The sequence below is a fragment of the Schistocerca gregaria genome, chromosome 5 (assembly GCF_023897955.1).
Source record: "Schistocerca gregaria isolate iqSchGreg1 chromosome 5, iqSchGreg1.2, whole genome shotgun sequence".
NCBI lineage: Eukaryota > Metazoa > Arthropoda > Insecta > Orthoptera > Acrididae > Schistocerca > Schistocerca gregaria.
The window spans coordinates 353367925-353395351 of record NC_064924.1 but is presented as its reverse complement, the minus strand read 5'-3'; the positions used below and the strand labels follow the sequence as shown (position 1 = coordinate 353395351).

General features: G+C 38.7%; 1 protein-coding gene across 1 annotated transcript in view; it reads right to left on the bottom strand.

Annotated features, from left to right (window-relative positions):
• LOC126273341 (dynein axonemal heavy chain 10) overlaps window positions 1-27427 on the bottom strand; it is a 1458287-nt gene that overhangs the window by 674510 nt on the left and 756350 nt on the right. The window lies entirely within an intron of this gene.

The window sequence follows — 27427 nt, the reverse complement described above, 5'->3', positions numbered from 1 at the left end:
TGTCCAACTATAGTCAGAACCTGAGAAAGTGTATATTTTTTCTCATTCAGCATTAGTGATAATTAAAATGCTTCTGTTCTCTCACATTTAAGGGAGGTATTTTACATGTCACGTCCTTTGTTATGGATTGCCGTGCGCAGATTTTTTTAAATCTGATAATATGTCATAGAATTAGTGGTATTACCATAAGGCAAAAACATCCACAAGCAACCCCCCCCCCCCCTCCCTCCCCTTTCCTGTCCCAAAAAACAGTACATGTGATTTTCTGGGATGAAGGGTGATGTTGAATGACACCAGTCCATGGATTGTTGCTTTGGTTGAGGTGTAATGTAAACTACCCATGTTTCATCATCTGTTACAGTTTGGTGTAAAAACTCATCCCTTCAGCATTGTATTACTCTAGGAACGTCAGAGAACTGGCTAATTGCTTGGTTTTGTGCACTTCAGTCAGCATTTTCAGTACTCAGCATGAACATAACTTTCAATAATTTGAATGTTCTGAAACAATTGAATAAAGCACACTTCTGGGCACTTGAGGAAACTCATCAAATTACATTGAAATCATAAAATATCTGTTCTCTCTCATTCTTTCATCAAGTCTCTGCACCAAATCATCAGTAATGATTTGAGATTGCCCACTTTATTCGCAATCATGACCATTCATAGGGTCACCTTTAAAAGCTCTCTCCCATTTCCATACCATCCTATAACTCATAATTTTTTTCCATATGTATCACTAATCTGACAATGAATTTCAGCCACTTTAATTTAGCACAATCACAGCACATACACTCCTGGAAATGGAAAAAAGAACACATTGACACCGGTGTGTCAGACCCACCATACTTGCTCCGGACACTGCGAGAGGGCTGTACAAGCAATGATCACACGAACGGCACAGCGGACACACCAGGAACCGCGGTGTTGGCCGTCGAATAGCGCTAGCTGCACAGCATTTGTGCACCACCGCTGTCAGTGTCAGCCAGTTTGCCGTGGCATACGGAGCTCCATCGCAGTCTTTAACACTGGTAGCATGTCGCACTTTGAGCGAGGGTGTATAGTGGGCATGCGGGAGGCCGGGTGGACGTACTGCCAAATTGCTCAACACGTGGGGTGTGAGATCTCCACAGTACATCGATGTTGTCGCCAGTGGTCGGAGGAAGGTGCACGTGCCCGTCGACCTGGGACCGGACCGCAGCGACGCACGGATGCACGCCAAGACCGTAGGATCCTACGCAGTGCCGTAGGGGACCGCACCACCACTTCCCAGCAAATTAGGGACACTGTTGCTCCTGGGGTATCGGCGAGGACCATTCGCAACCGTCTCCATGAAGCTGGGCTACGGTCCCGCACACCGTTAGGCCGTCTTCTGCTTACGCCCCAACATTGTGCAGCCCGCCTCCAGTGGTGTCGCGACAGGCGTGAATGGAGGGACGAATGGAGACATGTCGTCTTCAGCGATGAGAGTCGCTTCTGCCTTGGTGCCAATGATGGTCGTATGCGTATGCGATCTCCTACACTGGCCGTACACCTCTGGTGATTGTCAAGGGGACACTGAATAGTGCACGGTACATCCAAACCGTCATCGAACCCATCGTTCTACCATTCCTAGACCGGCAAGGGAACTTGCTGTTCCAACAGGAGAATGCACGTCCGCATGTATCCCGTCCACCCAACGTACTCTACAAGGTGTAAGTCAACTACCCTGGCCAGCAAGATCTCCGGATCTGTCCCCCATTGAGCATGTTTGGGACTGGATGAAGCGTCGTCTCACGCGGTCTGCACGTCCAGCACGAACGCTGGTCCAACTGAGGCGCCAGGTGGAAATGGCATGGCAAGCCGTTCCACAGGACTACATCCAGCATCTCTACGATCATCTCCATGCAAGAATAGCAGCCTGCATTGCTGCGAAAGGTGGATATACACTGTACTAGTGCCGACATTGAGCATGCTCTGCTGCCTGTGTCTATGTGCCTGTGGTTCTGTCAGTGTGATCATGTGATGTATCTCACCCCAGGAATGTGTCAATAAAGTTTCCCCTTCCTGGGACAATTAATTCACGGTGTTCTTATTTCAATTTCCAGGAGTGTATTTCATGGGTACTGCGATTCTCAGAGGCATTTCAACTACTCACAAATTCTCAGTCATACGAGGCATTTTGAATAATCACTAGCAATACTAAACATGCCAAATGTCTGTAACAGCTTCTGTGGCTTGCCAACAGAGTGTGGAACACAGCGCAAATGCGCTAGAGGCTGACTATGGTGCTTCAGTGGTAGAATTTCAAAACAGTACTTACTTCAAAAACAATGTAGTGCTACTACTACTACTATTACCACTAAGCGCCAAATGCTAACCGTGGTGCTGCAGTGGTGGAATTTCAAAACAACATTACTTTAAAAAGACACCTCATAAATAATAATATGAACATAATTATTATGTCCTCTATATTAAATTACTACTAGTAATAACATAACAAATTACACTCTCTGTGGTGACAAGTATTATAAATCAGACTGAAATATGCAACATAAATTGCACCCGTGACAAGTCATTAGTGTTGTTCTCTTCCCCTAATTTTCATTTTTTAATTTTATGTTTTTTTCTTGTATCAGAGCTCCAAGATTCTTCACTTTCTACATCTTCTGAAGTTTCTTTATTGGTAAGGAAAATTTCCTATTTTCTGTGCTTTACATTTCTGCTCCGTTTTGAACTTCTCTTGACTCTCAAAGGTTTGCCTCATATCTTTTATGAGAAACAGTAATTGGGTAATTAGTGTATTGTGAAAGATTTGATGGAATATTGTAGCATTTTCTACAGTTCTCTGCACAATTAAACTTTGGTCATGTACTTCTGGTTACACACCACAAAACATGAGTATAAATCACTGACTTTGAAAAGGAAATTGCATTTTCCAAAAAAGTTTTCAAATGTACTCCAAGAGTAGTGTGTATATTACTGCAAAGAATACTACACTGGGTTTTGGCTTTTTCAGAAATTGCATCACAGCTTTTAATAGCAGTGTAAAATCAGTATATTAATATATTAAGCCTTGGTTTTAGTTGCTATTTTTGGTTAAATATTATACAGAGTGTCCCAGGAGGAATGGTCAATATCCAGAGACATGATAGGAATGATCATTCAAAGCAAAAAATCTAGTAAACATGGGGTCCAAAATATGTATCTTAAGAGCTATGAGCATTACTGAAGCACTTTGCTTACCGTATACTGAGATGTGATAGTATGAATAAAAACAAGGAAAAAATGTCTGTTGAGATGGGCAATAAAGTGCATGCTTTAAGAGCTATGAGCACTTGTTAGTCTTTGTTATTGTGAAACACATCTCTTCGACTGAACAGTGCTCCTAGCTCTTATTAAGATATGTCTATTATCTCAGTCTGACAATTTTGACAGCCTGCCAGCTGGCATGAATATAGGTGACAGCTGCTAGGCAGTGCTCCTATAACCTGTGAGCACTGCTGTCGTTGCCACAGCACTATGCGCCGGCCACACCCACTTCACCAGCTTATCAGTGGTCCTATAAAGCCTGCAGCACAGAAGCTCAGACCACAGTTGTCATCCAACACCACATGTGATCATTTATCTATTCATCACTGTTCTGGTTGCTGATAGTTGCTACATCTCAGTATATGATTTGGTTTTGCTCTCTGGTCATAGTATATCGCAGTATGGTCTGTGTTCCCAGTCATTACATTGTGTGTGTCTGCATTGGACTGGCAATTTCCTGATGATGCCATTTATCCATCAGCCAGTGTGTTCCAGGCTTGCTTGATTCCAGTTTCCAGAATTGGTGACAAGGTGAAAGGTTAACAGTGTATTATGGACGTAAAACTTGTACAGCACGTGGAACAGCAACAGCAACAGTTGCTCCTGCAGTGGCAATTGGACCAGTAGTTTCAACAGCAGTTCCAGCAGCAAATGGACCTTTTGCATCAGGAAATTTGGCTTCTGACAGAACTATTACAAGTACAAAGACCCATTCAGACTTTGTTCACCTCCCACATCCCACTCACCCACCTTTCTACCATTTAATGATACCAAGGGGGATTGGGACATGTATTTGCAGCAGCTGAAACAACACTTCGCTGCTTTCGGGTTTTTGATGATGGTCTCCAACAGCTGCTCTGCCAATTTTTTGGTCTTCTCCTGAGACATTTTTCTTACTCAACAAGTTGGCTCCCCTCTGAAACCTGGCTGCACTCACTTTTAAGTAAACGTGTTTCTTTGCTGTTGAAATATTATTCACAAGTGTTCCAAGTGACCACATCATGCGTCGAGTTCCATCAGTACCACAAGCAACTAGGAAAGTCTTATTGTTCTTGGGTGATGAGTTTGCAAGGTCTGAGCCATCATTGTGATTTCACCTGTGCCAATCCATCTTGCAATACTGCATATGCCAATTACCTAATTCATGAGGTAGTAATCCAGTTGGCTCCTGATCCAGAAGTTTGCAATGTAGCCCTCAAGCTAGACAATGGTTCCTTGGATGACACACTGAAAATTGGGTGCTCTTTTGAGATCACACAGGGAGGTAATGAATATCTTCTGGCCTGGCACCAGATTGCAGGGGTTCAACGACTGCCACAGGGAAGGAATTCTCACAAACCTTCTTCTCAATGGCGTTGTCACAATTCATCACTTTCAGATGTGTCAGTGACCTCTGAGTAGACAGTCGTCCCATGTCTGTGCAAACTGCCTTCTTGTCCTGAGTGTCTTGTGATGCACCAACCTTGCAGACTGTCTCGATCGCTGGGCGCACTGCACCCACTGAAGTCAGGCATCAGATCAGTCAAACCCCAATCTTAACTTTCATCACAGAACAGTGTGTGAACTTCAGGTCAATTGTTGTGCCCCCAAGTTATTTAGTAATCTCATGATTGCTCATCAGGACTTTTGTTTCCAAGCTGACACAGGAGCACCAGTTTCCCTGATCAATCTCCCAACATACACTTGTCTGGGTTACTTGGCTTTGGCCTCGCCCTCTCACAACTGGTTGCATATGGTGAGAGTTCTAGTCCCCCTCAGAGGTCAATTCACCACTACGGCAACATACAAGATGGTTACGTGACCACGAACACTGTGCGTTGTCAACAGTCATTCAACTGGCAACATTTTTGGCCTCAATGCTTTCATTCTGTTTGGGTTCTCCATCATGGACAACATTGAACACAGTCCCTTTCCACGAACTTGTTGAAATTTGTGCCTCTTTTGTGTCTCTGAGTCTGGCATCACGTGCGCCACCAATTTTGAGGCACATATTTCTTTATGTCCAGATATGGACCGCAGTTGTGTCGAGATCATCCTCCTACAGTCTCCTCATCGATGGCTGTTAAGCTTGAACTCAACTGTCTTTACAACAGTGGGACTATAGAATTGGTCAATGCTAACACTTGGACCACACCCCTGGTTGTGATCTAGAAGCCGGCCTTCATACAGCTGAAGTTCATGTAACATTCTGCATCCTGCCTTAGCCCCTTTCCTCCATCATCTTCTCTTGTTTTTGCTATGGATGCTATGGCATTGGAACAGCACTGGCTCACATTAATGATGATGGTATGGAGAAACCAACTGCCTAAATGCTGATGACTGTCCCAAGCAATTACTCCCAGATTGAGAAAGAGGCTCTGGCAATCATCTTTGTCGTGAATAAATTCCATGTGTACATATTTGGGACCCGGTTTACCGTTGTTACAGACCATAAATCATTAGTAGCACTCTTTGATCCACTCTCTTGGCTTCCAGTGATGGGCTCTTTTCCTTACTTCCTACAATTACATCATCAAGTACAAGCCCACTGCACAACATGCAAATGTGGATGCCCTCTCCCATTTACCCTCAAGGGCCAGACCTGGCATTTGACCAACTGGAGATATCAATGCGGAATGACAACACACCTTGGCTGCAATTCCCATTACTGCTTCTAACATTGCAGCAGATGAGTGCCAGAGCCCTATGTTGTAGCATGCCATAGACAGTGAACTCTATAGGTAGCCTGCTTATTTTTCGAAGTCAGCTGATCCTGGGATCTGGGCCTACACTCATCTCTCTCATCATTTATCCTTTGTCTCCAAAGTGCTCCTGCTGGATGCGGAGACAGGTATTCAATGTGTTGTCATCCTGACTAAATTTGCACTCATGTCTTGAAACTCCTCAAATGGTTCAAATGGCTATGAGCACTATGGGACTTAACATCTGTGGTCATCAGTCCCCTAGAACTTAGAACTACTTAAACCTAACTAACCTAAGGACATCACACATATCCATGCCCGAGGCAGGATTCGAACCTGCGACCATAGCAGTCACGCGGTTTCAGACTAAAGCGCATAGAACCGCACGGCCACACCGGCCGGCTTGGAACTCCTCCATTGTGGGCATTGGGGTATGTCATATATGAAAACCCTTGCCAGATGACATGTCTACTGCCCAGGACCCAATCAGGACATGGAGGCTATGGTGCACCACTGTTCCACATATGCTCAATATCAGGCTACTCCAACTCAGTCCAACCCTGGCCCCCTCCCTTGGGATAGCATTTATCTCAACTTGATTGGCCTTCTCCTTGACTCTACGTGGCCCTCGGCAGCATGGCATCCATCATCACAGCTGCCACACTCAATGCACTTCTGCAGATTCTCTTCATTGAAGGGCTTCCCCACACCATTGTGACTATCAATGGGCTCCAGTTCACAGCTGTGGCCTTTGAACAGTTCTGCTACGCCAGTGGCATCAAACACCTGTGTAGCCCTCCATTTCACACCTCCTACAATGGTGAAGCAGAATAAATGGTGCACACATTTAAGTACCAAATTTTTAAGGCTGTGGGTGCAGCTACCATGACATCAGCACTCCACAATCTTTTGGATCACCTACAGGTCCACCCCTGTACATGGCCACAGCCTACCGTAATACATCCATAGTTGGCAGCCACATACCCTCCTCAATCTCCTTGCAACCTAACAAAATGACTGTCACACCCGACATGCTGGAAGATACCTTCTAGGTTCAGCCATTTGGGCATCTCCCTATGGGACAAAATTCACATGGATGCTGATAACAGTAGTGGCCACTCATGGGAAGTGCCATATGATGGTTTATACCCTGAGATGTTTGGAGTGTTGACACATGAAACAACTCAGTCTCCCCTTTGACATACACCTTTGTTGGCGGATGGCTCTGAGTTGGAGACACTGCTCTCAACCCCCCCCCCCCCCCCCCCAAAAAAAGTACCATTTTTGCTCCAGGACACCTGTGGGCACAGGTATGGAGGTCGAGACATCATCAGAGCCTCCATATGCTCCACATTCATCCCCCACATTGCAGTTCCCCAGTGTAGTGCCTGAAGACCAGTATTCCCTCTACCAGCTGGCAGCCTCCACTGATGGGTCACCACCTGTTCATCTCCCAAAACATTGTCCCGGGTGCTTCAGGCCCTATGTGCCCACTTGAGGGGGAGGAGGGACCGGGTACCCCAACCTGAGAATTTTGTGACTCTCAAAAAATACCGACAACAAATTATGTACGCCAACTCATAAATCTGCAAGCTTTCTTAAAAATGGCCACAATGTAAAAAAAATAGTTTTTTAAAATGACAGTTTACATTTAATGCAAATTTCTTTTGTTTGTGCAATTGTTCTCAATGGTTTGGCATTTAAATTTAAATAATCAATAACTGAATTAATATTATCCAAATTCATTATAATTCTAAGGTGTGACACATTTTCCAATAATCAAGTAGTACAGTGTTTCAAAGGAAATACCATTTTCCTAGTTCATTATATTTTGCAGGGTGTGCATGTGAATCATCGGAAATATAACATGCATGTTGGAAAAATTTATCCACATTCCACTTTGGAGTTTTCAGTACAACAGGTAGCCCGTAAACTTCAATGTTAATGAGTATTTTCCTCATCAGGATTCTCTTTTATCATCTTCCTTTCTAACTTTCTCAATGAACTAATGGTCACATTAGCTTCATATATGAAAATTTGAAGAGCATTTTTCAGTGGAATGGTCAGATTCTGGTCTTAAAATTATGAAGTACATCTTGTGCAGAAGCTCTGGCTAAAACCACACTCTTAAAATAGTGGGTACATACTGTACTTCTGTTGCCATCAAAAAACTTCATGAATATAAAAAATGACCTCTCTGTACCATTTTATTTGATAATTCATAAAAACATAACTGCTACAGAAGAATACTGAAGATAAGGTGGATAGATCACGTAACTAATGAGGAGGTATTGAATAGGATTGGGGAGAAGAGAAGTTTGTGGCACAACTTGACTAGAAGAAGGGATCGGTTGGTAGGACATGTTTTGAGGCATCAAGGGATCACAAATTTAGCATTGGAGGGCAGTGTGGAGGGTAAAAATCGTAGAGGGAGACCGAGAGATGAGTACACTAAGCAGATTCAGAAGGATGAAGGTTGCAGTAGGTACTGGGAGATGAAGAAGCTTGCACAGGATAGAGTAGCATGGAGAGCTGCATCAAACCAGTCTCAGGACTGAAGACAACAACAACAACAAAAACATAACAAACAGTCATCACATTGATGTAGTTTATTTTTTAGTTTATCAAGAAAACAGGTAGCAAAACCATAGTTTATAACATATTTGCACTTTGTTGCACCCATTTCTGAAGTTAGAAACAACTTAACCGTCTGGAAAAACAAATCTGAATGACTCTCCGACACCTGAACATGAGCTGAACAGAAACTAAATATTTAAATTTTTAAATCTGATGTTGCTTCAGTTTTTGAAACATCGAGCTTTGTAGAAAATAATTCAACTGACTGTCAAGAAGGTTTTGAAACCGATAGATTGCCTCAGGTTTGGTTGAAACTTCAGTACTTGTTTGGATCTGATTGGATGATTAGGTTTCTATTTTAATTGTACTAACAATATTTTCTTTTTCTCTTGGAACATTTTTAAGTACACAAAAACACTTTTAAGGAAAAACTGGCAGTCTTTAAAAAAACACTTCTGGGCTTTTTCTTTACAAAGAAATATTGCAGCCTGATGTCTCATGTTGGATATATCAAAAGATGTTTCAATGTATAGCAGTAAGCCTGTACATTGGTAAGCCCTTATCTTACCCAGACAATAGAGGATTTATTTCTGAGTCTAACAATTGTTCATTGATAAAGATCATTTTGATATCTTGAGAAAGTACGTTTTGATATTTTGAGAAAGTACCTGTAGAGAAAATTACCAGAAACAGAAAATTTATCAGTTTAGAAAAGTGTGCTTGGTTAGAGGATAGGCTCTATTACATAGCTTAGTATTATGAAAGAGATAGATTGCTACTCACTGTATAGCAAAGATGTTGAGTATAACTTATAGGCACAACAAAAGGACTACTAAACACACAAGCTTTTGGCCAGGAGGCCATCTTCTGAAACAGATAACAAACACATACAAACCTTGCTCAGGCACATGTGACCACTGTCTGGCTGCTGGTGCCAGCCTGGCCTCAGCAGCTAGAGATAGTGGTCATGTGTGTGTGTGAGAGAGAGCTGTGTTGGGTGAATGTTTGTGTGTGTGTTTTGTCTATTTCAGAAAAAGGGCATTTGGCTGACAGCTTACATGTTTAGTACTTTTTGCTGTGTGTGTCTGCAACTCATCATCTCTTCTATATGGTGAGTATCAATTTATGCCTTTCATAATATTATCATTATTTCATTCTGGATCTTTCATTGTCTGACATAGCCTAGTATGATTTTTGAAGATTTAATAACAGTTCTCATCATAACTTGATTCAAAGCATAGAAAGAAGGAAACTGGTAATGTTGTGCTGATGTTCAGCATTTTTCTAAACGTTTCCAGATTTTTCATCGACTTTTGTCAAAGTACCAAATTTTTCCTGGTCTTCCCAGACTTTCTAGAAAGTATAAAACATGTTGTAATCTTTTTTGAAACTTCAATTAGTTAATTCAATATTAGGACTTATTTGTTAGAATAAGAAAAAAAGATATACTGCCAAAACTAAAATCTAAAATTAATGACTGATAAGATTTTCTCACTTTGTGAGTCATGCTTAGCAGTCAGAATGGCATGGTCAGTCACTGCAAACATGAGTTCCATATCACAGAGTGTGTCAAGTGTTCGGAGGCCTGCCTTGTCCCACATCCACAGAGTTTATCATCACTGAGACTGCATTTCGCCAAATTAATTTTGCACCTTATCATTCCTGTTCTAAATCCATTGAGAGTCTTCCAAGTCTGTTAGTGGAGATGGCAGCCTGGTGGTAACTTCTCTTTTGCTGTCTATAATCTTCCATGTGACTTTCTTTCACACAGCCCAGTTCAGCAGGCTTCTGTTGAGGTTGGAGTTGGACTGTTGTAAGGAGGAAGCATTTTCTGTATTTCAGTTGTGACGGATATGTTTGAGTTCCACACAGCGGATGCCTTTATATTGTTTCTTTCTTCTTATTTTCAATTTCTGCTGTTACCTGTCTTCTTACAGTTGGAGGTGCTATTTCCATGAGTGAAAAGATCTGATTGACGAGCTGGCTATGTAGCTTTTCTCATGGTGAGCCACATCAGCATGATTGGCAGGTGCAGAGTTCCTCCAGATGGGAGTGGTTTAGTCCGCAGCATAGAAAAAAGACCAAGAGCAGAGCGCTGGGCAGTACTCTCCATGCGTTTGTCAGTTTGCAGATGAGATTGTTCCTGGTGCACTCCTTCTGTCTGGTATCTAAAAGTGGTATTTGTAAGTTAACGCATGATCAAGTCTTAGCCAAAGGTATTTGGGGTCAACATGGTGATTTCAATTGCATCATATCTCCATAACTTTCAGTTTTTGCTTCCTAACTGTGTAGGTGGAATGCACACACTTGAGTTTTATCCAGGCTGGGTTACAGGTGGTTGTGTTTATAGCAGATTGTATTTTTTGAGTGCAGATGTTAGATTAGAATCAAATTCTTCAAAAGTCATTCCTTGAGCAGTGACATCTGAGTCAGCATAGGATCAAGGACCATGTTTTAGTGTTGAGTAGCTAATCTTGAGTATGTATGTTATATAACATGAGATCCAGTACACATCCTAGAGCAAACCCTTTTTCTGCATTTAGAGTAACAAAAATCACCTGTTCTGCACACTGAATAATCTGCATCAGCTGGAAGTTCTTGGTTGTTTTGTGCAGCTTCTTTGTTAGTTTCTTGTGATTTATGGTGTAGTAAGTAGCTGCTTTCTTTCATAACCTTGCCCAATCTGTTGGTTTAGATGAAGTATCTGAAAGCAGCCATTATATCCAAATGGTAACAAGAAAGATGGCACTAAAATTATAACTTAGCACCAGTTGAAGAACATGAAAGAAAATTAACTAACTGGAAAATCATTTGTTCTCAAATAAAAGTAAATTTATATTAAAAGTATTTAAATTTTACAAATTTTTTAAGTTAAAATTATCAACAATTATGTCGAGTTAGTTAGATGGAGAAAATTTGTGAACCAAAATACGATTTATGGCCACTCATGCCTTGTAAGGAAGATGTAAACATCAACAAAGTTAATAAAGGAAACTAAGGTGAAAATTGCAAACACGAAGTTTATTTCTTTGAAACATTTAAAACCAACAAAAAATCAGTAAATCACTGAATTAAGGAACTGGAAGTTAAGGACCTGGGAGAAAACTGTGATGGAAAATGAACAATGATATTCACTCTCAACAATCAGTCAAGTATTTTATTAACGTTATTGTGCTTTCCATTCACAGGAATATTTTTCACATACTGTGCACCAAATCCATTGAAGTATTGAACGTTGTATTGATTTGGCTTTTGATAAAAAAAAAAAAAAACAGAGAATGTGGAAATTATGATCAGTGGACTATGAGTTGGTATCTTTCATGATTTTGAAATAAAATATAAACAGGTTCATTAACAAATGCCTCCAGAGTTTCAGAAGGTGTCTGGGAGAAATTTACAAGACCTACACAAAACAAACACTTGTCAGTGGATAGAACATCTCTCCTAGTTTGTAATTCACATTACAGGTGCTCAATATGGTTATCATTTGTGATGAAGCAATGTCAAAACTTTGTTGAAGTCACTTTTATGAATTGCATAGGAAGACATGACAGCAGCTTGTTTTGTAAATCTGTTTATTGATTTATCTATTGATAGGCATGAACTAATTTGATGTCAAAATACAGAGTGGAAAATAGTATAAATGTTGTGAAATCCTTGCCCTCTAATAGAACTACAACACATTGATATTCACCATTATATTGTATGCTTGACAAGAACGGTGTTAAGACAATAGATACTTAAATTAAATTTTTATTATCCTTGTTTCATGTTGTGTGAAGTGAATTATAATGAAAAACTTTTTGTGTAACATATTCATATTTTCTGAGATTTTGTTCACTAACATTTTCAAACATGACAATTACCAAACTAGAGCCTTAACTGGGTCTAGGAGACCAGGAACAATGGGGCAGAGATGTCTTGAGAGCAGCACTGGTTTTTGTTTTCTTGAATAAATTCTGTAATGGAATAAATTTTTAGGGATACAGAAATCTGATAGTAGAAACAATTTCCAGAGTAGCAGGAAATAATATGTAATTCAATGATCAGATGGCAGAAACAAATGGCAAGACAGGAGAAATAAGTGGCTGGACAGTAGAAATGTAACATGAACTGCGTGGTCCTGTGACAGTTCCAAGCAGTTAGGTAGACACTAAAACTGTAATATTCTTTGTGGAAAAGGTGTTCAACATAAGAGTTGCATGTCAGCTTTGTTCAGAAATTTGGTAAATGTTCAAAACCATCTGAGAAAAATGGAAGACAGAGTAGTCTCAAAGGGTGCCTTTAATTCTACCTGTAATGTTTGTTCCCATCGACCAGTGAAACATTTTTCTTGGTATGTGAATTTGCATCCAGTAGATTTCGTTCAAGACTGCAAAGACAGTTTCATTCACGATATAATAGCCAACTTGGAATAAAAGATTGTAAAAAAACTTTCTACACAGGATAGCATTATTCTGGGCCAAAAAAAACCAGTTGTCAACAGTTTAGCAACTAATAATTTGAGTAACCCCATGAACCATGGACCTTGCCGTTGGTGCGGAGGCTTGCGTGCCTCAGCGATACAGATAGCCATACCGTAGGTGCAACCACAATGGAGGGGTATCTGTTGAGAGGCTAGACAAACGTGTGGTTTCTGAAGAGTGGCAGCAGCCTTTTCAGTAGTTGCAGAGGCAACAGTCTGGATGATTGACTGATCTGGCCTTGTAACACTAACAAAAACGGCCTTGCTGTGCTGGTATTGTGAACGGTTGAAAGCAAGGGGAAACTACAGCCATAATTTTTCCCGAGGGCATGCAGCGTTACTGTATGGTTAATGATGATGGCATCCTCTTGGGTAAAATATTCCGGAGGTAAAATAGCCCCCATTCGGATCTCCGGGCGGGGACTACTCAAGAGGACCTCGTTATCAGGAGAAAGAAAACTGGTGTTCTGTAGATCAGAGTGTAGGATGTCAGATCCCTTAATCGAGCAGGTAAGTTAGAAAATTTAAAAAGGGAAATGGATAGGTTAAAGTTAGATATAGTGGAAATTAGTGACTTTTGGTGGCAAGAGGAACAAGACTTTCGGTCAGGCGAATACAGAGTTATAAATACAAAGTCAAATAGGGGTAATGCAGGAGTAGGTTTAATAATGAATAAAAAAATAGGAATGCAGGTAAGCTACTACAAACAGCATAGTGAACTCATTATTTTGGCCAAGATAGACACGAAGCCCACACCTACTACAATAGTACAAGTTTATATGCCGACTAGCTCTGCAGATGACGAAGAAATTGAAGAAATGTATGATGAAATAAAAGAAATTATTCAGAGAGTGACGGGAGACAAAAATTTAATAGTAATGGGTGACTGGAATTTGAGAGTAGGAAAAGGGAGAGTAGGAAACATAGTAGGTGAATATGAATTGGGGCTAAGAAAGGAAAGAGGAAGCCCCCTGGTAGAATTTTGCACAGAGCACGACTTAATCATAGCTAACACTTGGTCCAAGAATCATAAAAGAAGGTTGTATACATGGAAGAATCCTGGAGATACTAAAAGGTATCAGATATATTATATAATGGTAAGACAGACATTTAGGAACCAGGTTTTAAATTGTAAGACATTTCCAGGGCAGATGTGGACTCTGACCACAGTCTATTGGTTATGAACTGTAGATTAAAACTGAAGAAACTGCAAAAAGGTGGGAATTTAAAGAGATGAGACCTGGATAAACTTACTAAACCAGAGGTTGTACAGAGTTTCAGGGAGACCGTAAGAGAACAAATGGCAGGAATGGGGGAAAGAAATAAAGTAGGAGATGAATGGGTAGCTTTGAGGGATGAAGTAGTGAAGGTAGCACAGGATCAAGTAGGTAAAAAGACGAGGGCTAGTAGAAATCCTTGGGTAACAGAAGAAATATTGAATTTAATTGATGAAAGGAGAAAATATAAAAACACAGTAAATGAAGCTGGCAAAAGGGAATACAAATGTCTCAAAAATGAGATCGACAGGAAGTGCAAAATGGCTAAGCAGGGATGGCTAGAGGGCAAATGTAAGGATGCAGAGGCTTATCTCGTTAGGAGTAAGATAGATACTGCCTACAGGAAAATTAAAGAGACCTTTGGAGAAAAGAGAACCAGTTGTATGAATATTAAGAGCTCAGATGGAAACCCAGTTCTAAGCAAAGAAGGGACAGCAGAAAGGTGGAAGGAGTATATAGAGGGTCTATACAAGGGCGATGTACTTGAGGACAATATTATGGAAATGGAAGTGGATGTAGATGAAAATGAAAAGGGAGAAATGATACTGCGTGAAGAGTTTGACAGAGCAATGAAAGACCTGAGTCGAAACCAGGTCCCGGAAGTAGCCGATCTTGGGGAAGATCCGTTTGGATTCCGTAGAAATATTGGAACACTTGAGGCAATACTGACCATATGGCTTATCTTAGAAAATAGATTAAGGAAAGGCAAACCTACGTTTCTAGCATTTGTAGACGTAGAGAAAGCTTTTGACAATGTTGACTGGAATACTCTCTTTCAAATTCTGAAGATGGCAGGGGTAAAATACAGGGAGCGAAAGGCTATTTACAATTTGTATGGAAACCAAATGGCAGTTATAAGAGTTGAGGGGCATGAAAGGGAAGCAGAGGTTGGGAAGGGAGTGAGACAGGGTTGTAGCCTCTCCCCGATGTTATTCAATCTGTATATTAAGCAAGCAGTGAAGAAAACAAAAGAAAAATTCCGAATAGATATTAAAATCCAGGGAGAAGAAATAAATACTTTGAGGTTCGCCAATGACATTTTAATTCTGTTAGAGACAGCAAGGGACTTGGAAGAGCAGTTGAGTGGAATGGATAGTGTCTTGAAGGGAGGATATAAGATGAACATCAACAAAAGCAAAATGAGGATAATGGAATGTAATCGAATTAAGTCGGGTGATGCTGAGGGAATTAGATTAGGAAATGAGACACTTAAAGTAGTAAAGGAGTTTTGCTATTTGGGGAGCAAAATAACTGATGATGGTCGAAGTAGAGAGTATATAAAATGTAGACTGGCAATGGCAAGGAAAGCGTTTCTGAAGAAGAGAAATTTGTTAACATCGAGTATAGATTTAAATGTCAGGAAGTCGTTTCTGAAAGTATTTGTATAGAGTGTAGCCATGCATGGAAGTGAAACATGGATGATAAATAGTTTAGACAAGAAGAGAATAAAACCTTTTGAAATGTGGTGCTACAGAAGAGTGGTTTAGATTCGATCAGTAGATCACATAACTAATGAGGAGGTGTTGAATAGGATTGGGGAGAAGAGAAGTTTGTGGCACAACTTGATTAGAAGAAAGGATCGGTTGGTAGGACATATTCTGAGGCATCAAGGGATCACCAATTTAGTATTGGAGGGCAGCGTGGAGGGTAAAAATCGTAGAGGGAGACCAAGAGATGAGTACACCAAGCAGATTCAGAAGGATGTAGGTTGCAGTGGGTATTGGGAGAAGAAGAAGCTTGTGCAGGACAGAGTAGCATGGAGAGCTGCATCAAACCAGTCTCAGGACCGAAGACTACAACAAGAACAACAACAATCTGAGTAAGCATTTTGAAACAAATTTTTGTTTAAAGAATATCTTGTTAGAATAAAGAGTGAACTTTTTAGATGGGCCATGTTAAGGAGAACATAGATGAAGATAAAATAATTTTGCAGATATAATTTAAAATGACTGGTTCATTTAAATCAAGTTTTTGAATATTTTGCACACAAATGCCTTACACAGGAGACTAAATGAAGACATAGATTGGGAGTTAGTGGATAACAATCAATAAATATAGATAATTTGTATGAAAATACTGTTAACATACATGAATGTCACTGCTTTGTGTATGGACTTAATAGGAAGGGGGTAAATTATTTGTCAAAACTAAAGACGAAAATCATAATGTCATAATGGCACTAAGTTTTAAGAGCCTGAAAACGATTTATTAAATGAAAACACTGATGCTAGTTCATGTAAATCAGTAGGGAGTCCTTTTTGGTGATTAAGAAACCTGTAACTGACACTGGTAGCAAAATATTCGAGATCTTGGAAGCACTTAGAAGGTTTAGAGAAATGTGAATCACACTGAAATGCCAGTTGTAGTGATTTGAAATTGGGGAACAACAGAAAGTCATAAAAATTAGTTAAAAAGCATGCCTTGTGGATATTTGAAATTAATGTTGTAACATTCAGTCACAATTGACCAATAATTTCCGTTGAGGGAACACACACACAGAAGATATACTCACGATTATTGGGGGTAATGCTGGAGAGAAGATGCACATAATTAAAAAATAAAATAAAATAAAATAAAAATGAAATTAAAATAAAATAAAATAAATAATTGAGATATTTTCAAACATTTGTTTTTCGCTTGAAAGATTACCCAATGTCTGTGCATAGGTAGTTTGGGCCTGTTTATTTCATAAAACAGTCTGTGGTGTTGATGTTTGTCTCTTCTCGAGAGGAGTTGACATCATCCCTACTTTCACATTCACTGTCCTCTTCTTTGTTTTGTTGTGAAGCAGCATTCATAACTTTGCCATCACTCATGTACTGAAAACCAGGTTCACATGTGTCAATCTTCAGCCACTCATTCAAGTTTTCGTCATGGACCTCTTCAAAACTATTTAAACCTGTTGACAGTTTCATATTGATGCAGTTGAATTGAAAATTACTGTCTTCTATATCTGGAAGAATTTTCCTCGATGATCAAACTAGTGTTGTGTAGCTTTAATTCCTGCCACACATCAAAAATCCCATGTAAGGCTTGTAGAATTGTCATATTCCCGAATGCCACCAAATTATCCCATCAACTAGCAGTCACAGTAGATGAGGTCAGTAGTCCATTTTATTAATGCAGTTATGCTTTGGTTCATTGACTGTATAATGGCAGTCTCATTAGGAGGTAAAAACTTAAATGGAGCATTCACAGGTCTCAATAAATGATCTTCATGAAACTTGGCAGGTGTGAAGAGTGGGCAAAATAGTGTAATTAGCATTTTTTTTTGTTTGTGACAATTAGACTTAGAAGGGGTAAAACATACCCTGTAATATAATTTGGCATTTTAGGTTTAGAGGGGATATCTTTGAAACAACGATAAATTAAAAAAAATGTTTTTTTTATACAAAAGTTGATACATAATTAATGTTCTGAAAAACTGTATAATTGACTTTTGTAATAACCATTAACTAATTTAATAAAATGAAAACTTTTGTAACAATATAAATTTAAGATGCTTTCAAGCCACATAGATCCATGTATAGTAAAAGCTGCATCTAGAAATACCATTTTTAGAAAAAGCTGTACACATGTGCTGTCAGAGTTTCTTCAATACAGTTAATTAAAATATCATAACATTCATTACTATTCTAATTATCTATTTTATTTATTCTCATTTCATGTTTTAAGCTGCTGCTTTACATTTCTTAGTTTACCATTTCACATATGTGTATTTTGTTAGTTGAAAATAATAAATAACTCACTATTATGATAGAAAATAATTGTTGTTGTGGTCTTCAGTCAATCTATCCTGTGCAAGCTCTTTCATCTCCCAGTACCTACTGCAACCTACATCCTTCTGAATCTGCATAGTGTATTCATCTCTTGGTCTCCCTCTATGATTTTTACCTTCCACACTGCCCTCCATTGCTAAATTTGTGATCCCTTGATGCCTCAGGACATGTCCTACCAACCAATCCCTTCTTCTAGTCAAGTTGTGCCACAAATTTCTCTTCTCCCCAATCCTATTCAATACCTGATCATTAGTTACATGATCTACCCATCTAATCTTCAGCATTCTTCTGTAGCACCACATTTCGAAAGCTTCTATTCTCTTCTTGTCCAAACTATTTATTGTCCATGTTTCACTTCCATACATGGCTACACTCTATACAAATACTTTCAGGAACGACTTCCTGACATTTAAATCTATACTCGATGTTAACAAATTTCTCTTCTTCAGAAACGCTTTCCTTGCCATTGCCAGTCTACATTTTATATCCTCTCCACTTCAACCATCATCTGTTATTTTGCTCCCCAAATAGCAAAACTCCTTTACTACTTTAAGTGTCTCATTTCCTAATCTAATTCCCTCAGCATCACCCGACTTAATTCGATTACATTCCATTATCCTCGTTTTGCTTTTGTTGATGTTCATCTTATACACTCCTTTCAAGACACTGTCCATTCCGTTCAACTGCTCTTCCAAGTCCTTTGCCGTCTCTGACAGAATTACAATGTCATCGGCAAACCTCAAAGTTTTTATTTCTTCTCCCTGGATTTTAGTACCTACTCCAAATTTTTCTTTCGTTTTCTTCACTGCTTGCTCAATATACAGATTGAATAATATCGGGGAGAGGCTACAACCCTGTCTCACTCCCTTCCCAACCACTGCTTCCCTTTCATGCCCCTCGACTCTTATAACTGCCATCTGGTTTCTGTACAAATTATAAATAACCTTTCGCTCCCTGTATTTTACCCCTACCACCTTTAGAATATGAATGACAGTATTCCAGTCAACACTGTCAAAAGCTTTCTCTACGTCTACAAATGCTAGAAACGTAGGTTTGCCTTTCCTTAATCTTTCTTCTAAGATAAGTCATAAGGTCAGTATTGCCTCAAGTGTTCCAATATTTCTACAGAATTCAAACTGATCTCCCCCAAGGTCAGCTTCTACCAGTTTTTCCATTCGTCTGTAAATAATTTGCAATAGTATTTATGCAGTTGTGACTTATTAAACAGTTAGTTCAGTAATTTTCACATCTGTCAACACCTGCTTTCTTTGGGATTGGCATTATTATATTCTTCTTGAAGTCTGAGGGTATTTCACCTATCTTGTACATCTTGCTCACCAGATGGTAGAGTTTTGTCAGGACTGACCCTCCCAAGGCCGTCAGTAGTTCTAATGGAATGTTGTCTACATCCCGGAGCCTTGTTTTGACTCAGGTCTTTCAGTGCTCTGTCAAACTCTTCACGCAGTATCATATCTCCCATTTCATCTTCATCTAGATCCTCTTCCATTTCCATAATATTGTCCTCAAGTACATCGCCCTTGTGTAGACCCTCTATATATTCCTTCCACCTTTCTGCTTTCCCCTCTTTGCTTAGAACTGGGTTTCCATCTGTGCTCTTCATATTCATAGAAGTGGCTCTCTTTTCTCCAAAGGTCTCTTTAATTTTCCTGTAGGCTGTATGTATCTTACCCCTAGTGAGATAAGCCTCTACATCCTTACATTTGTCCTCTAGCCATGCCTGATTAGCCATTTTGCACTTCCTGTCGATCTCATTTTTGAGACGTTTGTATTCCTTTTTGCCTACTTCATTTACTGAATTTTTATATTTTCTCCTTTCATCAATTAAATCCAATATTTCTTCTGTTACACAAGGATTTCTACTAGCCTTCATCTTTTTACCTACTTGATCCTCTCCTGCCGACACTACTTCATCCTTCAGAGCTACCCATTCCTCTTCTACTGTTTTCTTTCCCCCATTCCTGTCAATTGTTCCCTTATGCTCTCCCTGAACCTCTGTACAACCTCTGGTTTAGTCAGTTTATCCAGGTCCCATCTCCTTAAATTCCCACCTTTTTGCAATTTCTTCAGTTTTAATCTACAGTTCATAACCAATAGATTGTGGTCAGAGTCCACATCTGCCCCTGCAAATGTCCTACAATTTAAAACCCGGTTCCTAAATCTCTGTCTTACCATTATATAATATATCTGATACCTTTTAGTATCTCCAGGATTCTTCCTTGTATACAACCTTCTTTTATGATTCTTGAACCAAGTGTTAGCTATGATTAAGTCGTGCTCTGTACAAAATTCTACCAGGCGGCTTCCTCTTTCATTTCTTAGCCCCAATCCATATTCACCTACTACGTTTCCTTTTCTCCCTTTTCCTACTGTCGAATACCAGTCACCCATGCCTATTAAATTTTTGTCTTCCTTCACTATCTGAATGATTTCTTTTATTTTATCATACATTTCTTCAATTTCTTCATCATCTGCAGAACTTGTTGTCATATAAACTTCTACTACTGTGGTAGGTGTGGGCTTCGTATCTATCTTGGCCACGATAATGCGTTCACTATGCTGTTTGTTAGCTTACCTGCACTCCTGTTTTTTATTCATTATTAAACCTACTCCTGCATTACCCCATTTTGATTTTATATTTATAACCCTGTATTCACCTGACCAAAAGTCTTGTTCCTCCTGCCACCGAAAGTCACTAATTCCCACTATATCTAACTTTAACCTATCCATTTCCCTTTTTAAATTTTCTAACCTACCTGCTCGATTAAGGAATCTGACATTCCACGCTCCGATCCGTAGAACACCAGTTTTCTTTCTCCTGATAACAACGTCCTCTTGAGTAGTCCCCGCTCGGAGATCCGAATGGGGGACTATTTTACCTCCGGAATATTTTACCCAAGAGGACGCCATCATCATTTAACCATACAGTAAAGCTGCATGCCCTCAGGAAAAATTTCCCCTAGCTTTCAACCGTTCGCAGTACCATAACAGCAAGGCCATTTTGGTTTGTGTTACAAGGCCAGATCAGTCAATCATCCAGACTGTTGCCCCTGCAACTACTGAAAAGGCTGCAGGATTTCCAATCATTATGGGTGATCCTCTGCATATTCCGATTTGTATGAGGCATATTTCATTACATTGGTAAACTTGGAAAAGAGAAATGATTATGTACTGATAACTGTAGTTTGATTATATAGTGTTTTGCAAGTAGAGATTGGCATCATTATCATACAACAGAGCTAGATCTAAAAGGCTCCAGCTTTACGACACATACATGTTTCTAGCTTTAATATTTCTTTAATTTATGTCATTAGTTTTCATTTTTCAGAATAAGTAATGGTGGTGGGGTATTTTGCAAAATTTCAAATTATAGTTGATTGTACAGTTTTCATTATTTATATATCAACTTATATGTAAAATCATTTTTTATAAATCATTGTTTTAAAGGTATTCCCTCTAAATCTAGAATGCCAAATTATTTTGGGGGGTATGCTTTACCCCTCAAAAGTGGAATTGGGCACAAATAAAAAAATAAGTATTGTATTATTTGCCCACTCTACACACCTATAAAGCTTCATCAGGATCATTTATTGACAGTCAAGAATGTTCTCGTTACATGTGATGAGACCATTATCAGGAATGTGAATCCTCTCATCGGGGTGTGGAGTGGTGTTATCAAGCAATACAGCAGTCTTCTGCAGCATTCCTTTCACTCCTAGAAATCTTAGGACTTGAGGTACAAAATGTGTGTGGAACCAATTTTTGAAAATTTCACTAACCATCCATGTTCCCTATTGGTTGTAATAATGCACAGGGAGATCCTTAACTGCAATATCCTTGAAGGTTCAGTGTTTTTCTCCAATCACTAGTACTTTCACGTTGTGGTTCCCAGAAGCATTAGCAGTGCACAAAGCTGCTGCAACATTTAAACTAAGCTGCTCTCCTGGCACAGTAAATTCATGAATCCCATGACAATGTTTGAATCTAGTCAGCCATCTAGATGAATCACGAAATTCTCCCTCTAACCCTAGAGTTCATGGCAGAGTTTTTTGGCACACATTGTGCCTGAAATAATGACACATTCACTGATTTTTGGCTACATCACTGCAAAAGAGGAGCATCTAATTCAGCAGATATAGATCTCTTTCCGCTTTTTAGTGCAGACAATCCTGAACTATAACTGCATTTCTGCATACTATCCAGGTTCTTATGTTTATTCTTTTTAATGCAGCAAACCATCTGCATTCCAGTACCATGATCAGCACTTAGTTTTCCAGCAGTTTCTCCTTTCTCAAATCTTTCAGTTAATTCTAATTTTTGTTTTAATGTGAACACATGTTTCTTCCATTGCTCCATCATCTCTTTCACAAATTTCTTTTAACTTACTTTGTTGACACTTACATATAGATTAACATCAGATCTACACAGAACATGCTGGCTGATAACAATAGAAATGGCTGTTGTCACACATGGTGGGTTTTATATTACATTTTGTCAGAGGAAAATACTGCACATTCTTTTCTTCCATTGCTTGTGTGTGTGTGTATGTACACACGTATGTGTCAGTAGATAGCTGAAGTAATGGAAATAGCTCTGGATAATGAGTAGCAACAAGAGAATAAAAACATACTTATTTTGCTTAAGGAGAATGAAAGAATCTTTCTGGTGTATTCAAACAGGTATCTGTGTATGGACTAAGTACAGACACTGGGAATGCCTTGAAGGTGAATTATGGGAGTTTAGGGAAAGTAATATTCATTATACATATTAGGAATATCTTTGATGATTGTTACATCCAGGCTTATAATTGAGGAATAAATGAGTAGATGATTTCTTGTTAGATAGTTTATGCAAATAACTTCATCAGCGTTTGAACATAAATGTAGACTCATGTTTAGCAATTTTGTTAATGTATAGTAGGTTTACTCCCATTCTTCAATATCTAGATTTTCACAAACATTGCAGTCAATGTACTAATTCAATTAGTAGTAAGGAAAATGTATGCTTTTCTGATTAATAAACACATGAAAGTGATAATGTTTTCCTTGATATAGATGTCTAAAGCATATCTATAAATTTTCAGTTGATGTAAAAGGGGTTAATATATGTTTGAAGAGCAAAGTTTAATTCATAATACAGGATAAGCAGCAACAACTAAACAAAATTGCAGTCATTGTAATATGAGTACATATTTGGAAGCAATATATAAGTTTGCACAAGAAAATAGCCTCAACAGAAAGGTAAGTGTAAGTAACATTCCACTCTTATCAATAACAAATTATCTGCAAACCGTAACAATTTTAAACTGTTACATTCAACTTTGAAAAATTCTCTTAAAAATTTGCATGCTTCCTTACAATTCCTGTGTAATCTAGTAATTAGAGAGATCATTTTTTTTTTATACGTCTGCATCTACATCTACATCTACACTCTACAAGCCACCTTGCAAATAGTGATGTGGAGGGTACTTTGCATACCATTGTCACTTCTCTCCTTTCCCATTACATCTGGGAATGATTCGCAGAAAAAACAACTGCCAATAAATCTCCAGGTGCACTAGAAGCTCTCTAATTTTATCTTCATGGTCTTTCCACAAGACATATGTAGGTAGAAGCAATACATTTATTGACTGTTCTACAAACACATGCTCTCAGAATTTTCACAGCAAACCACACTGTGATGCAGAATGCCTCTCTTGCACTACCTAGCACTAGAATTGGTTGATCATCTTCATGACAGTTTCATGCTTACTAAGTGAACCTGTAGTGAAATGCACTGTTTTTTTTTTTTTTTTTTTTTTTTTTTTTTTTTTTTTTTTTTTTTTTTTTTTTTTGGATCTTCTCTATTTCCTCTGCCAATTCTATCCACATTCTTATATTCTGTTCCTTAGTGGCAGTGCAGAACTGTATTGAATGTCAATGAACATACCATCTACTTGGGTACCAGTATCTACTGCTTTCTGGGTTCCTTGGGTGACTTCTCCCCATTGAGGATGAAGTGCTGTGCTCTGTTTGCTAGAAACACTTCAATAGAGTCACACAGTTGGTCTGATATTTCATACACTCATATTTTGTTCTTTAGGTGGTAGTGCAGAACAGTATCAAATGCCTTAAGGGAGTCAAGGAACATGCTATCTGCTTGGATGTTAGCATCTACTGCCTTCTGGGTCTCTTGGTCGAACAGAGCGATCACAGAATTTTCCTTTATAGAATTGATGTTGATCCCCACTGCAGAGATTTTTGTCTTCAGCAATGTCATAATACGTGAGGATAAAACATGTACTAATATTCTACAACTGACCTATGTCAGAGACCTATGTCATCTGTTCGATGATTCTTCTTGAAAATGAGAATTACTTGTGCTTTTTTCTAATCATCTTGAGAAGTTCACACCTTCAGAGACATATGGTACAGTACTGTCAGAAGAGGGCAATTTCTTTTGCATACTCATGTAGAATCATTCAGGTCCAGTGACCTTCCCCTGTTGAGTAATTTCAGTTGCTTTTCCATATCATGGTCACTTTTATCAGCTGTTTTGTTTCTCATGACAAGTTTTACAGGAGATACTACAGAGTGATCTTTCTCTGTGAGATAGTTTTGGAGAAAGATGTTTAGTATTTTCACATTTATTGTGCTGTTCTCCATTTCAATGCTATTATAGACACAGTAAGTCTTAGCAGATAATAATTACTGCTTGTTCAATACTAATTTGTCTAGAGACTAACAACATTACTAAGCTTAAATATAAAAGACAGTATCATTAATAACATGCCTTTGACAACCACTTGCAGAAGCTATAGGTACGATAACATAAACTACTTCAACGTCTTAAAAAACAAAGAAACATGGTCATTGGTTTATAAAATTAATGACCTAAATGAAAAATTCAACACCGTCATTTATTCCTTAACCCATTTCTTTTAAATCGCTTTGCCACAAAAACTGAAACCATAAGTGGAAATTCTAGAACAAATATTTGTATCACAAGGGGAATAAGGATTGCATAGCAGAAGGAGAGACTACTTCATAGAATATGTAACTTGTATTGTATACTATAAAAAATATCCGAAAATGCTAAGAAAATTAATACATAATGATGAATACATTTGTAATTTAAAAAATAAAGGGATGTTTATGTGGAGTGTTATGAAAAAAGTATCTGCTGAAAAACAGCATAAAAATGCTATGACAAGATAATAAAAAATAATAAATCCATTACATGTCACCAACAGATTTAAAAACTGTTTCACAGATATTGCTGGCAACGTGTTAAAATCAAACGTGAATAAGGATATCCAATACAGCAAATATAAAAAAGTGCATGTTGTTACTCAATGTACATCAGCACTGTCTCTCCAGATCAAGTAGCAAAATTAATAAAACAACTAAGAAACTCCAACTCTGCAGGCAATGATGGTGTCTCTGCAACAATCTTAGAGAAGAGTGCTCCAAACCTAATTTAAATACTTACATACTCTTAATACAGCTCATTCACTCATTCATTCATTCATTATCGATCCACTGAATCATTTTGTGCACAGAGTGTACTACATGGTACGTTAAACATTTTAAAAATGTGTAACACCAAATCAAATATACCCATACTTACACAATTCTATGACAGTTATAGATTACAGGGTACAGTACTGGTATATTCACAAGTTGTTCAATATTAAGGTCAACAAGGCCTGATTAAAATTAAAATTTGCAGAGACATTTAAAATCAAATTAAGTATAGATAAGCATTATGTAAATATAATAGAGGGAAACATTCCACATGGGAAAAATATATCAAAAACAAAGATGATGTGACTTACCAAACGAAAGTGCTGGCAGGTTGATAGACACACAAAAAAACACAAACATACAGAAAAAATTCAAGCTTTCGCAACCAATGGTTGCTTCATCAGGAAAGAGGCAAGCAGAAGGAAAGACAAAAGGATGTGTGTTTTAAGGGAGAGGGTAAGGAGTCATTCCAATCCCGGGAGCGGAAAGACTTACCTTGGGGGGAAAAAAGGACAGGTATACAATCGCATACACACACATATCTGTCCGTACATACACAGACACAAGCAGATTCTGCTTCAGGCTGTCAATATTTAGCTTCGTAAAACTTAGTATCTCCAATATGTCCTGGCTTGGAAGTGGAAGAATACCTAGTTTTCAGAATAATCGTTTCTTTGTTTCAGAAAAATTGTTTGTTTGCTTTTTAAATAACATTATCCAGACAACTTTCTTTTGAAGCTTAAATATTTTATTGCACTCAGAAGTGTGGCCCCAGAATATGAGGCCATATGTTAGGATTGAGTGAAATAGAGCATGATCCACTGACCTTAGGATATTTGTACTCATCACTTCCCTGACTGACAGAAGCACAAAACATACTTTACTTAGCTTTGCAGCTAAGCTGTCAGTGTGGCTTTCCAGCTTAGAGAGTCAGAGATAGATATTTCGAGGGATTTAGTTACGTTTTCCAGTTCAACCTATTTGTATAGTTGGGACAATGGGATTTCTGTTTTGGACAGTATGAAATCTTAAGCCTACAGACTTTTTTGCATTAAGAAGTAGCATATTAACTGTAAGCCATGAATCCAGTAGAGCTGTACATTGGTTGACTGCAGCTTCAAAGCGATCATCTTAGTCAGATATCAGAATATTGGTCTTGTTGGCAAAAAGGAAGGTACTGTCTTGTTGGCAAAAAGGAAGGTACTGCAAGTCGGTAGGTGAAGAAGAAGATCATTAATGAACAGGAGAAATAGGATCGGGCCTAAAACTGATCCTTAAGGAACACCATGTTTTATGAGCTTGCAAACCAATCAAAGGCAGTGCCCCTTATACCATAATTATATAGTTTTTGTAATAGTATTCTGTGGTTTACAGCATTGAAGGTCTTTGTAAGTTCAAGGAACAACCCCACAGCTGGCTAATTTCTTATCTACAAGAGTGAGTGTTGTATCTAGAAATTTATAGACAGCATCTACTGTTGTTTTCCCCTCCTGGAATAAAATTGTTCAAATGGCTCTGAGCACTATAGGACTTAACATCTGAGGTCATCACTCCCCTCGAACTTAGAACTACTTAAACCTAACTAACCTAAGGACATCACACACATCCATGTCTGAGGCAGGATTTGAACCTGCAACCGTAGCAGTCACACGGTTCTGAACTGAAGCACCTAGAACTGTTCGGCCACTGTGGCCAGCCCTCCTGGAATTCATATTAAGCTGGATAAAGGATACTATACTTCTTCAGAAATGATTTCAATCTGTCCAGCCACTACATACTCAAATATTTTACTAAACACAGTTCACTCCAAGCAGACACTTACCCTGTATTGAACACA